Source organism: Embiotoca jacksoni, unplaced genomic scaffold (genome assembly GCF_022577435.1).
Source record: "Embiotoca jacksoni isolate LCO1_2020_lvr unplaced genomic scaffold, fEmbJac1.0.p SCAF_13, whole genome shotgun sequence".
Taxonomy (NCBI): Eukaryota; Metazoa; Chordata; class Actinopteri; family Embiotocidae; genus Embiotoca; species Embiotoca jacksoni.
Window position 1 is genome coordinate 14,956,516 of NW_027185263.1, and position 12,468 is coordinate 14,968,983.

General features: G+C 38.9%; 1 protein-coding gene across 1 annotated transcript in view; it reads right to left on the bottom strand.

Moving 5' to 3' along the window:
- The window catches only part of pcdh1a (protocadherin 1a), an 82,422-nt gene extending 81,946 nt beyond the window's left edge, over positions 1-476 (bottom strand). The window contains exon 1 of the mRNA XM_069146840.1: positions 1-476. This exon is cut by the window's left edge and continues 110 nt beyond it. The gene's annotated coding sequence lies outside the window, so the exon portion shown is untranslated.
- Between the last annotated feature and the right edge of the window lie 11,992 nt (positions 477-12,468).

Here is a 12,468-nt window from a genome sequence, read left to right on the forward strand (position 1 = left end):
CTCCGTCACAGTGCTGACATCAAAATCTCTTAAGCAGTCACAAAATCCATTCACAGTATTTACAACTTTCCGCATCAAAATTCAGGATCCGGTGTCCGCCGTCGTCCGGCAGTCTTGCAGAGCAGCTTTTCTGTCCGTGGGAATATGAGAAGTTACGAGCAGTTTGTGTTGGATGAGGCTATTTTATGACAGAGCAGGAAAATGAAGAGTGTCGTTCCGTAGGGATGCCCCACTGTGTGCCATTTCCGATCCTCAATAACTGATCCCTGCCAAGATATGCGCTCGCTGTCGCATCCCTTTGGTCCAAGTTTCTCCAGAGCTTTTCCCCCCACTGATATATAAGTAGCTTCGAGCGCACTCTAAGGACGCACTGGGTGTCTCAGCGACTGCAACACAAATGTCATTTTTGCAAGGCAACACGAAAAAGAGCTAACCGCTTCTAAACAAGAAGCCCATCTGAAGCATTTCCAGAGAGCAAGTGGTGAGACACTGTGGGTAGGTTAGTTGCACCCCTCTCTCCCCCTCTCTCTCTCTGTCTCTCTGTCTCTCTCTCTCTCTCTCTCTCTCTCTCTCTACTCATCAGAGCGTGGGAGGAGGTGGGGCTGCCATCCACCGCAGCACACAGGCAACTTCACACTCAACATCGCATTATGTCAGGGCTGCCTCCCAGGAAATTGTGTGATTCCTGCAATTTAAGAAGATCTCATCAAACTGGGTCACCTCAAACCGGGGGAATGCACCTTATTAAATGGAGCTGCAATCACTGCGCCTGTCCTGCACTCCTTTTTTTTTATTATTTTTTTTTTTTATTTTATTATTATTATTCCTGCCGCAAACCATATAACCACCTGATAGAAATGCATTGATTGTACAGCTTGTCTAAATTTGATGTAACAGGTAGCCTTGCTCTGACAGTTTACTTGTTGATATGCATTACATGTAGCAAAATGAGTGGCCTAAAATGGAAGCTGCTCGGCCACTATTTATTCATTTGGCGCCACCCTCAGGCGGTTGGAGTAAGGAAATGAAGCGCTCCTCTATCTGCTTAGGAAATTAAGGGGAATTGCTTGATGTCGGAAGTATAATGCACATTATAATGTTGTCTCCTTCCCAGTGTAGACGAGCACTATCTAATGCAAATGAAGAAAAAAAAAAATAGAAGATGCTGTTGGTGTACATTGGGATAAACTAGTTATGCCTGACATCATCTGTTAAAACTGCAGCAGTGTAATTAAAAAAACAATGCTTTTGCTCAGGGCTATAAATCAGCATGGCTCAGCAGGGAGTGCAATCCATCCCACGCCACAGTTAACTCTCTTCCTTTCTTCCCTAACACTGATGCCAGTGATCATAACTGCTTAAGCATAAAGCAATGGACCAGGAGCAACGAGTCAAACCCGGGGGTTTGTCACAAAGGAAAGCCTTAAGCAATGTCCTCCAGAGACATCTTGATTTCCTATCTTCCCCAGCCATTCCGAGGTAAGAGTTTATCAATGTTTCCAGTCTGTGATCCTTTACTCCTCCCCCATCTCTCATTAGCTGCAAACACACAGCTGTTGGGTTACCTCTCCAGGGCTCCCATTAAGGGCTGCCACTCAGGCTTACGGTGTCCCTGAGCCAATCATATTAGAGCTCCCGCCCATGCACTGCCACCGCTATGCTGCTCTTCAACAGCCATACTAATAACATTTAAGTATTTTCACAGGTGGCCCATACGTTGCCACAGCAGAGAGCATGCAGCCACAAAGAGGTGAAAATGGTCAGGGGAACTGGAATTAAAATGTTATGTGGACAAATAAAAGATAATTATCATACAATTAGCAAATGCTGCCTGTGAGTCAATGTTTCAACAGAGTGACCGATCTTGTTGTGACAAATTATTATATTTCAGTTTGCATTTTTTAAAGCATCATTTATGTGATTCAGATTTCTTGGCACCTGACAGAAATGAAGTTTGATGATATTTTGGTGTCTCATTAAATATTTAGTCTCAAGCTGTTCATCTGTTTTTCTTCTTTAATCACATGAATCCAATTAGGGGATTGGTAGCAGTGTTTCAAGATAATTACCCTTAAACTGACTGCATGTATTGTCAACTTATTATTGTTTCAATCAGAGGATTTTTTTTAAAAAAAATTTTTTAAGGTAAGAGGTCGTCATGTATTTATGAATCCAGACCATGTACATGATTGAACAGTGGTGTTTGTCTGTTTCAGGTAGTCTGGGCTGAAACTCTTGCTCCATTTGATGTCTTCATTAGTGAGTTTAAAAAGCGCAGGCCTGTTTGATTCCCATTCACCTTTTCCTAGTGGCCATATTTGGACAAGAGAGAGGGGGGGGGGGGATGAAGACAAGGCTAATAAGTGCATCAGAAGAAAGGCAGAAAATGGCTTCAAACTCTCACATTCCCCAAAAGAGTCGCCCCACCGTGCAGTGCCTGGCCAGCACACTGTCTGTGGCCAGTGCTCTGAATATTACTGCCTCATACGTTGGCTTTGAGTGCTTTTTTTTTTTTTTTTCAAAGCTGACCTAGTGCAGCCAGCACATTCAGCAAATATCAATTAAAAGTTTGGTAAGTTTAAAATAATAAATGAAAAAAAAGATGTTTTCAGACCCATATCCATTGCGTCAACGAATGAAGGAAACGTTGATGCTCGGGAGGCTCGCAGTCTGGTGGACTGTTATAATTCTAAGCTCATGGTTTGTTTGCTATTGCGGCACATGGCAACCCGGCGTGTGAATGTGATCTGTATACGTTTACATCTACTCTCCTATCACTTACCACACCTGGAGCCCCCCCCCCCCCACACACACACACACAAACGCACACACTTTCACAGGAGGCAGATACAGAGAAAAAGCAAACACAGGACAGAAGTGAGCCTCCCCTCCACTCCCCCACACACACACAAACGACACAAATGGACTTCTAAAGCAAGGAAGATGAGGTGAAAAGACGGTTAGTGTGTGCTTTGAAGAGCACTTCCACACTAAATGAAACTGGGCAAACAAACTGCTGCTGCACTGCTCTCTATGGGTGCAAATGTTCAAGGGTGCTGCGAGGCGGGTCACATCCCACTCAGTGATGTCACAGAAGGTGTTTTGCATCCGACAGACGATTGAAAAGCACCCACGGTGACGTCTTGGGGTGTGGCCGGCGATGAGACAACATTTACGCCCACAGGCATCAGTGCAGCAGTAGTTTTCTGTCAACCCAGTAAAAAAAAAAAGAAAAAAAAGTAAAGTGAGCTATTTCAGCTGTGGAGAGAAACTGTGGCGAGACACATCCATTATCTTAGATGGTTTTTTTCCCCCCTTTTCTTCTTGGGCTGTCACTGAGTTGAAGAATATGTTGCATTCAAATCTACTTGTGGAGCAGGAGCAGTTACAGACGGGTCAACCGGCGGATTAAAAGAGCAGTGAGGCGTACGGGCAACTTAACGATTCTCGAACTGCTCAGCCCTCATACAAACCAAGGAACACAGTGTCAGCAGTATAGGAGGCAAACTTTGATAAACACACATATAAATCTGGTTTGTAAATCACCAGTCACATGAGGTTTTAAGTTATTGATGCTAAACAAATTAAAATGCAGTTTTGATTATTTCTGTAAATAAATCAATATTTTGTCATTGAATGTTTTGAGTCGACCCTTTACCTCTTCACTATGGTGTGAGAAAACAAGTTAGCGTGCAGCAGAGAGATTTAAATACTTAGCAAAAAGTCATGGATAATTGCTTTAAATAGATGAATAATTAAATAGTTGCAAGTAATTCATGACAGACAGCTACATTAACATTATTGTGGCTGTTGTCTTAAAAGTGAAATGCATTAGCTAAAGGGTTACACATAGTAAATGATTATGCTAATTATTGAACTGAATGGTTGAAATACACCTAGAAGTCTTGAACAAATGGACTGAGATGTCCATGTCCAATTGCTATGAATACAAATTTGATCAAACAAACATAAACAATGACAGTTCAATCATATGAAAATATTAGTTTTACATAATTGAATAACATTCATTTTAAAATTGATTTAAATGAACATATTTCATGGTGCTGATGAAGGCGAACTTCATATATTCTGACATGGCTGCAGGAGTACGTACAACAAAAAAGGCCGGTGCCGTGCAGTCATTGTTGAATTCAAAGGCACCATTCATCATCCAGAATTCAATCAATTTGAACTCCTAAATTTAATTTCCATGAGCTTTTATTAGCCCTTCTTGAGATTTTACTGGCAGTAATAGTTTGATCGTAAAAGCAACTCTCTTTTGTACCGTGCCCAGTTTCAATGATTTCCTACAGCGCTAATTTCCTCATTTAGTTCCATATTCTGGTGCACAATATATGTCGCTTCCCTAATGATGCAGGGCAATTCTGGAGGGTCTAAGCTAAACTTTTTTTCCCAGCTGCAGATTTTACAATAAGACAGATTTGCACGGATTCATAATATAACTTTAAACCCCACTTGGTGAGGAGAGCTGGAATTGAGAATTATTTACAGTATAATGGGTGCAGTGCACAGCAGGTTTAGCTTTGTAAACCTTAATGAACATGTTGATGTATCACTGAAAAGTCTTAATGCCTCTATAAACACGCAAGACAAATTAGTCTTAAAACTCTACCTGCTAATTTAGATGTTTTTTGTGTCAATAAGAAACCAAGCTCGAGGGAGAAACCAGGGAAAAGAAAATCCATCATTTTCTGCAGGTTGATGTGATCTAACCACTGAAATATGTTAAGAGACAGCTGATTTCCTACCAGCAGACTGCCATCTGAAGAGATTTAAAAGGTGTGTGTTTATAAAGTTGTCAGCCCCACATGAACAACTCACCATCATCCCTGTCATGATTTCGCTCGGTCTGTCTGATTGGCAGCTACAAAGGCTGAACAGTTTGCCGCTAATATTTCCACCAGCAGCTGTCGATTCTGTTCTTATTTCAACTCATGCAGATCTGTTCATCTTTCCCAAACAAGAGCGTACATGAGACAGGTGAGGAGCTTCGTCGTATGACAGGAACGGATGTCTGAAACGAAGAGAAGGAGAAGACGGTGAGGTGACAGGCCTGGCAGGAGTAGAAAGTCAAGGGTGGTTATGGTCACGGGTTAAGGCTGCATGTATTCTCACTCTGTTATTCTTTCTGTATGAGGTCTGACCCTCAACTCACCTGCAGCACAAGCCTGCAGTATGTTGGCATATTTCCATGTGCAGGCTCTGCTTCTAGCTCTTATTCAGGAGGGAGACTATACAGTGAACTTAAATCAAAACAAGAGAGAGCATTTGGACTTATGTTTGGCCCCATGTGGTTTGGTTAATTAACAGAATGGGATCTCCAGCAAGCAGAGTATTAAGAGGTGGGAGGATCCGCATCACTCTTCCCTTCTTGTAGAAAAAAATAAATGCAATAACTGAATTTGGGGAAAACAAAATGCTTCGGAAATAGGTCTCTCGTTCTCACAAAACTGGACCTCAAACAAGCAACCTATGGAGTGATTTTTAAAAATTAATATTCAAACACTTTAGTGTGATGAGTTTGTTGCACTGTAGGGCTAAGTAATCCTGTTACTGTCATGTAAACACTTCTCTGTGTCCTATCCTCAGGCTTTCTCTTCTTATTCGGTGCATTTATCCCAGGTTCTGTGCAGCAGTGGTGGATGTCAGTGTTTCTCTTCTAGGGAGTTGGTGGGGGTTTGCAGTGTGTTTTGCCATGCCGCGAGCTACAGTAGTTTGCATGTATTTTTCTAGCTCATTGTTTATGTTTGCCACCGGGTCGGGTTTATATTCACATGATCCTGACAGTTAAGGATGCAATGGCAGCAGCAATAACCTTTCTGATAGGGAAACAGTGAGCTCTAAAAACAGTCATTTGCTGCACGGCAGAGCTGCTAACCCTCACACCTTCTACACAAACCAGGAAAAGAGAGTGAGAGAGGAAATTAAGCTACTTAGCATTTTGGTCGTTCTTTTAGAAACGATTAAATTATGTACAAAGTCATACAAATTGCTGGAGATGGATTAGCAAATGGTAGCATTCATCTAAGTCTGCAGTCTGAATCAGGGACCAGCTAATTAAATTGTGGATCAAGTTGTTTTGTAAAATTTCTCAAACTTGTGTTTTTTTGTGTTTTGTGCCAAAACATTCAGTTGATTAAAGACTTGAATTAATAGCAGTGGAAATATTTCAAGTTTTGATCTTATAGTTGATTTAATTCTATGAGCTTCAGTATAGGTGTAGTTTCATCTACATGGCTGGATGGTAACTGGGACTCTGAACTCTGCAGAGCTTCAAAAGATGACTGAATGAGAAAAACAGGAACAAGTGTATGGCATAAGGGTAACAGACGAGAAAACTTGCTTTAGATACAGTATCTATTTGGTCATTCTGTCTAACCCCAATGAAAAGAAACAAACAGCCAAGCAGCATTTGTGAAACTTACACTACAATGCAATACCAGATAGGAAGTTGGGATTTAGCTGGTCTAATGTCGCTAGTTAGAATGGCTAGATAACGCGTGTCCTCTGCATTATGGCAAAGCCTATGTGGCATCAAGTGAGAAATGGTGTGTCACTTCATTTGAGCTTAATTGTTGTACAAAAGACTTGCCGCATCATGTTTCTCCCTCACAAGATGTGCTTGATCTTTTCTATGAAGGATTTATCCTGCATTGCTTTTTATTTTTGCCGTGTTTTGCATAAATAAAGATCCACTGCAGCTTTAAGGAGCAGTGTATAAGATTTATTGGCATCTAGAAGTGAGGTGGCAAACTGCAACAAATTGAGAACCATTTGCATCCTTCTTCGTTTTCAAGGGTGTAGGAGAATCTATGGAGGCTGCGGCACAAAAACACAAATAGTCCTCTTTGTGTGCTACTGCAGAAACATGGCAATGCAACATGGTGAGCTCTGGAAAAAGAGGACTGGCTTATGCAGAACGGTGTGTATGGCTTTCAAGTCGGTAAAAAATGAATCATATGATTTTAATATCAAAGACTTCAACATGTCCTAGCGCCAAATATAACACTGAAGATTTGATGATTTGTAAAAGTTCCATGTGGGGCAATATATTATTCCACATAAAACTTGAAAATATCTTGGAAATATGTGGGTTGCAGAGAGAAAGACTTCAGTGCTTCTGTATTAACTGTATTGTTATTTTCATTATTTGATGTTGGTAAAATGAGATCTCATTTCCATGAGTTTAATAATGTTCAAAATCAGATTCCGAACTCTAAAGACATTTGGGGAAGGGCTATGGCAGGAAATCACTTCTTTTTTTTTTTTTATCATTTTCAAATGATTAAAGTCGACTTAATGAACACCGTATTTATAATAGATATGAGACGCAAACAAAAACAGTTTTCCCATTTGGATGTCTGACAGCACAATCGTAGTGTCTGTGTGTGCACGAGTCTCTGCCACTCAGCCTGTCACACAAACCCGGTGACATGTGGTAAAATAGTAATAGATGAGGTGTTTCCTTAGAAACAGCAGCCTTTAGACCTCAGCCACCAATGAAAAAAGATGACCCATTCCCTGGTTCATTGGTTTTTATAAATGTTACATTCACTAATTGCCTTAGCTGGCTGTAGATATTGGCTGATAGGAGAATAAATTATCTGATGATTACTGAAGCTCAGCCACACAACTTTATTCAAAGGCACTGTAGCCAGGTAAAGGCAACATTGCTTTTCTTTCTACTTTTTTCTTCAGGTTTTTATAAAGTTGATCTTCACCTTTCGATCCACCTATCGAACTCGTCCTTACATTAACTGCGGTATCTAAGTATGAATGAACTTCTGTGAAAATATTAAACCCACAGGGAATTTATATTTCATTATTTTTTGTTGTGTTTGTTGATAATGACACCTCAACCGTGAAAGTGAAACTACTGATCTTTGGTCACATGAGCAGTAATGAGGTACCATAATACCAAAACAAAGAGGACGTTTTCAGCCAGGTCATTAGGTTTAATTTGTATTTACTTCTCATTCAGCTATTTAAGAGCTAAACAAATTCTTTTATACAAAAGGAAGCAAATAGTCACACCTTGAATCATATTTTCTGAATATCACATTGAGCTAACCTATACTTACATATGTTCTCTCCTAATTCTATTACCAGCAATCTTCATCAACTATTTTCCCATCTCACGAACACATTAAATACATAACTGCATTCTTGTTACTAAACACCAGAGTGAATTTCTACACTCTCTAACCCACTGCATAACAATCTCTTCAAAATAAAAATTTTAAAAAACACGTCCTTGGTTATACATATTCTGTTGTATGTACTTCTTCTATTCCAATTCAGTGCTTGTGCTGCTTCAGTTAATGTCTAGTCAGAGGGTTTTTTATTAAATAATCTTTTTTTTTTTTTTTTTTTTCTGAATACATAGACAAGAATTCAAGAGGTATGTCTACAGTTTTTCATCAGACCCGGAGAGACTATTCATCCAAATGACAATGCTGTTCATGTTTTTAAGTTTTGTGTAATGTAATGTTGCCAGATGTTAATATTTTTTCCCATTTTAATTGCAAATAAATTTGGAGTGTTCCTTGCAGAAAAATAAGACAATTCTAGCAAAATGTTGCATACTGTTTAAATCTGAGTCACATTTGATGTGTTCTACTTGTTCCAGGTTATTGTTGAGTACAAACTGGGCGGTCGATTTATGACATAAACCTCAGATTAAAAAAGCGACTATTTACAAAGGACTGGCCAGAATAATGGTAACAGTCTAATGCAATCCCACTACCCTGCACCAAACAACACCTCGGCCAGGAATATACTATTTTCCTTTTAGGGAGTATTTTTATTATTTTGTGCGCAACCTGTACACATAGACCGACACCTGCCACTTACTGAAGGTAAAAACTGTGGTAGAACAGATTGTTATACATTTTGTCTCTGGCCAGTTTATCATTTTTAAATAAAACAATTAGAAATACGTATTATCACTTCATATCACCCTCCTGGGCTACAGTATAAATAGATGGTGCAACATGGTGGGCTCCGTGGAAGGGGACCTGCTTCCAATGACTATATAAAGGCCTCATTCTATTGTAACGAAAACATTTTTAGTTTCAGGTTATTATACATGAATAAAAACATTATCATGACTTGCATATTCCATTTCTGCCAATAGATCCTCTTAAATCCTGTACACTGAACTGTACACTGTCAAATCTTTATGAGTGTGGAGAGATGGAACATAATATTTTCAGTATTTTCTATAATCCCATTGGGCAATGAAGAAAACCTATGTTTGCAATCTTGTCAAAAGAAATATTGTTTTCCTCTTCTCAATAGAAGCCAGTATATTGGCTGATATCCAAAGCAGAAGACACAAGTCCAGCGATTTCAAAAGTGTTGACCATGCTGGTAATAAAGCAGAAAGATATAATATGGGAGCAGGCCTTTAACAGTGTATACCCTCGTGGTCTTATAGGGCATTACGGATGAAAAACATTCAGAAAATGACATCTATATAAGAATATCCCCTGGCTGAAAATGAAAGACATTTTTCTTGCTTTATTGTGCATCCAAACAGCTTCTTGAAAAATACAGAGGCTACAGGCTGCCAAAAGAATACTTTGGGGAAAAGAGAGAAGGCAAAACATCTGGCCTCCAAATTTTAATTAGATTTACCATCGGGATTTCTTTCATTTTACGTACGAGGGTATTTCTTTTCCTCGGGGAATACTTGACAACATGATGTGAAATAAAATATAAACTATTCATTTAAAGTGGAATGCCATTTATTTCTAAATGTTAATTCATAACTCATTTTACAGGAACAGCCCAGTACAGCAAAATCTCCACATGCTACAAAAAACTGAAATTGCAATGATTTGAGCACTGCTGAGACTTGGACTTGGGGCTGTATCATTAAATCTAAAGCTACACTGTAAACAAGCAAGTTATTTTGTCAGTTTATTTCTTTGATTTGGGATTTCATAAGGGCAAATTAGACCAGTTCAACTGAGGTGCAGCTTGCACTGAAAACATAAAACACACTCTTATCTATCTAAAACACCCCAGAGTGAGTTTGTATCTCACAGGCAGAAAAACTGGAGCTTCACTTCTCTAAATGGGTTCAAAGTGTGAAGTCTGATCTTTCTCCAAGCATTCTTTGGGCAGTTTTTTCAGCCACCTTTGTACATTGTATTTTTAGACTGGTCAGCCTGCCCTTGCATAAGCTCAATGAGAAGATACCTTTAATTGTTAAGACAGAGTATTTGGTTAGCTTTACTATCATTCAAACTAAAATGTGCAATTCAGCACAGTTTTTTTTTTTCTGCTGACTTAAGCTTGGACACAGAATAAAAGATCCTTCATTTTCTCTGTCCCCTGTGTCACAGCCTGTAAAAACACTTGTGACTTTAGTAACTGGCTAAAAGAAGTGTGTCGAAAGAACTTATTAGGACAGTGAATCACGAGTGTACCAAAAATTCTGTCATGGGCTGAACTTTTAAAGTCTAGGTGAAATAAGACAAATAAATCAGTCCAGAAATGAGTTTATATCGAGGATGCTTGTTTTGCCTTGTGCACTCATTTGGTCAAATTGTAATTACCATGAATAGATAAATAAATTTGTATTCATTTGTCTGCAGGGATAGTGCCCTGGGTTCTACAATGGGGGTATTTTTGATTCTGACTGACAATGTAGGGACAGGTAACTCGAATGGTACACTATAGTGTGAGGGCTTGCACTAAAAATAGTTTGTAATATCGCTTTATTTCCAACAGCCACACTGGCAGGTAATGAGCTGTGGGCCTGAAGTTGCTCGCAGTTGCTTAGTTCCATCTGTGATTTGAGTCCTCCCTGTGTTAGTCCATGTTGTGATTGAACTTGTGAGGTAACATAGAGAATGCTGGAATTACAGAACAACACCTAGCAGTGAGTTTTAGCAGTCTGGTGATTTGCCATCACCACAATTGGACCCACAAAAGGGAGACGAGTAACCATTACTACCACTAAACTGCCACTTCTCCATTGGAAGACAGACTGTTTGAACAATGGACCCAAATGTTGAATTTTACATAACCAATGCCTTGCTGGCTTGTTTAAAAAGGTAAAAAAAAAAAAAAAAAAAAAAAAAAACATTCTGTATTTATGTTTGAAGGCTATAAAATATACCACAGAATTTGACAGCACACCTCTTAGTTGAATGACTTCGGAGAGATTGCACAACTGCTTCCATGGAAAATACCCTCCAAGAGGCCTGAAGCTCAGACACCGTTATCACAAATATGTATAAAGTTAAATATGTATAATTGACTCTCTTCTGAAAAATGGAGGAGAGTGCTGCAGTATCATTAAAGTTGATATTTCTTTGCAAAAAAGGTGAGCAAATTTCAACTCTCAGTTTGACTTTAACAATCTGCTATTTTTCTCACTTATTACAGTCCCTTTTACAGTCTCGCTTTATGTCATGTGGTTGAAAAGGCATGTTTGAACATGTTCTACCACTGACCTATCATAGCTGCACCATATGAAATACTGCGAATAAAATAAATGACGCACACACTGTTGGAGTCATCATCTAAATGGATTAGATGTTTTCTGTAATTAAAAACAGTTTGAACCTGTAAAATTGAAGATTGTCTTTTTCTTCATGGATTTGTTTTATATTTTATTTATCAAGACATTAAGAAAACTTACTTTATGTTTCTTGACTTATTTTCCAAATATATGACCATATAAATTTGGTAAATTCTATAATTAAGGAGAGGAATGATTTTCAAACACCGCTATGCATTGGTTTCTTGAATAAATAAAACTAATTTGACAATGAATTCCAAACAAAAATAGTACGATTACAGAGTGATAAAGAAATAAGAAGGATTTTTATGATAATCATAAAAAAAATATATAAAGGTTTACTTTGTGCACGACCACGTAACGAAGAAACCGTGAGCTGCACTGACTTCGCCAGTTGAAGCGCCCCAGGTAAGATGTTCTAACATTGCCTTTGGTCTTTAGTCTAGACTGCAGAATGGCCACGGGGGTCCTGAGGTTGTCAGGTTAAAAGATCAGAGATAGCTTTAATCTGTAATACGGCCATGGTGAAGTAATCAGTACAACCGAAAATCACTAACTCCAACAGAGAGACAACAGACATGAAGCAGTAACAGACAACCAGTTCAAAGAAAGTAGAACAAAATGATCTGCCATGCGTTTCATCTTCTTTAGATAACCCAACAGCAGGTTCTGCCACTTTCTGGAGCCATGCCACACTGATTTGTGGCATGAGAAAAGTGCCTTGCAGTTATCAAGGTGAGATGGAAATATTTAAGGTTTTCCCTGTCTAACTCAAAGGCCTTTGTTGAAATGTCCGGCAAAAATTCAAAGGATTTCAAAACTTATTCATAACGAAAATGAATGCGCATTCGTAATGAAAGCTAGTTATAGATGTAAATAGTTTCTCTTAATGACAGCAGCTGTTGAAAACA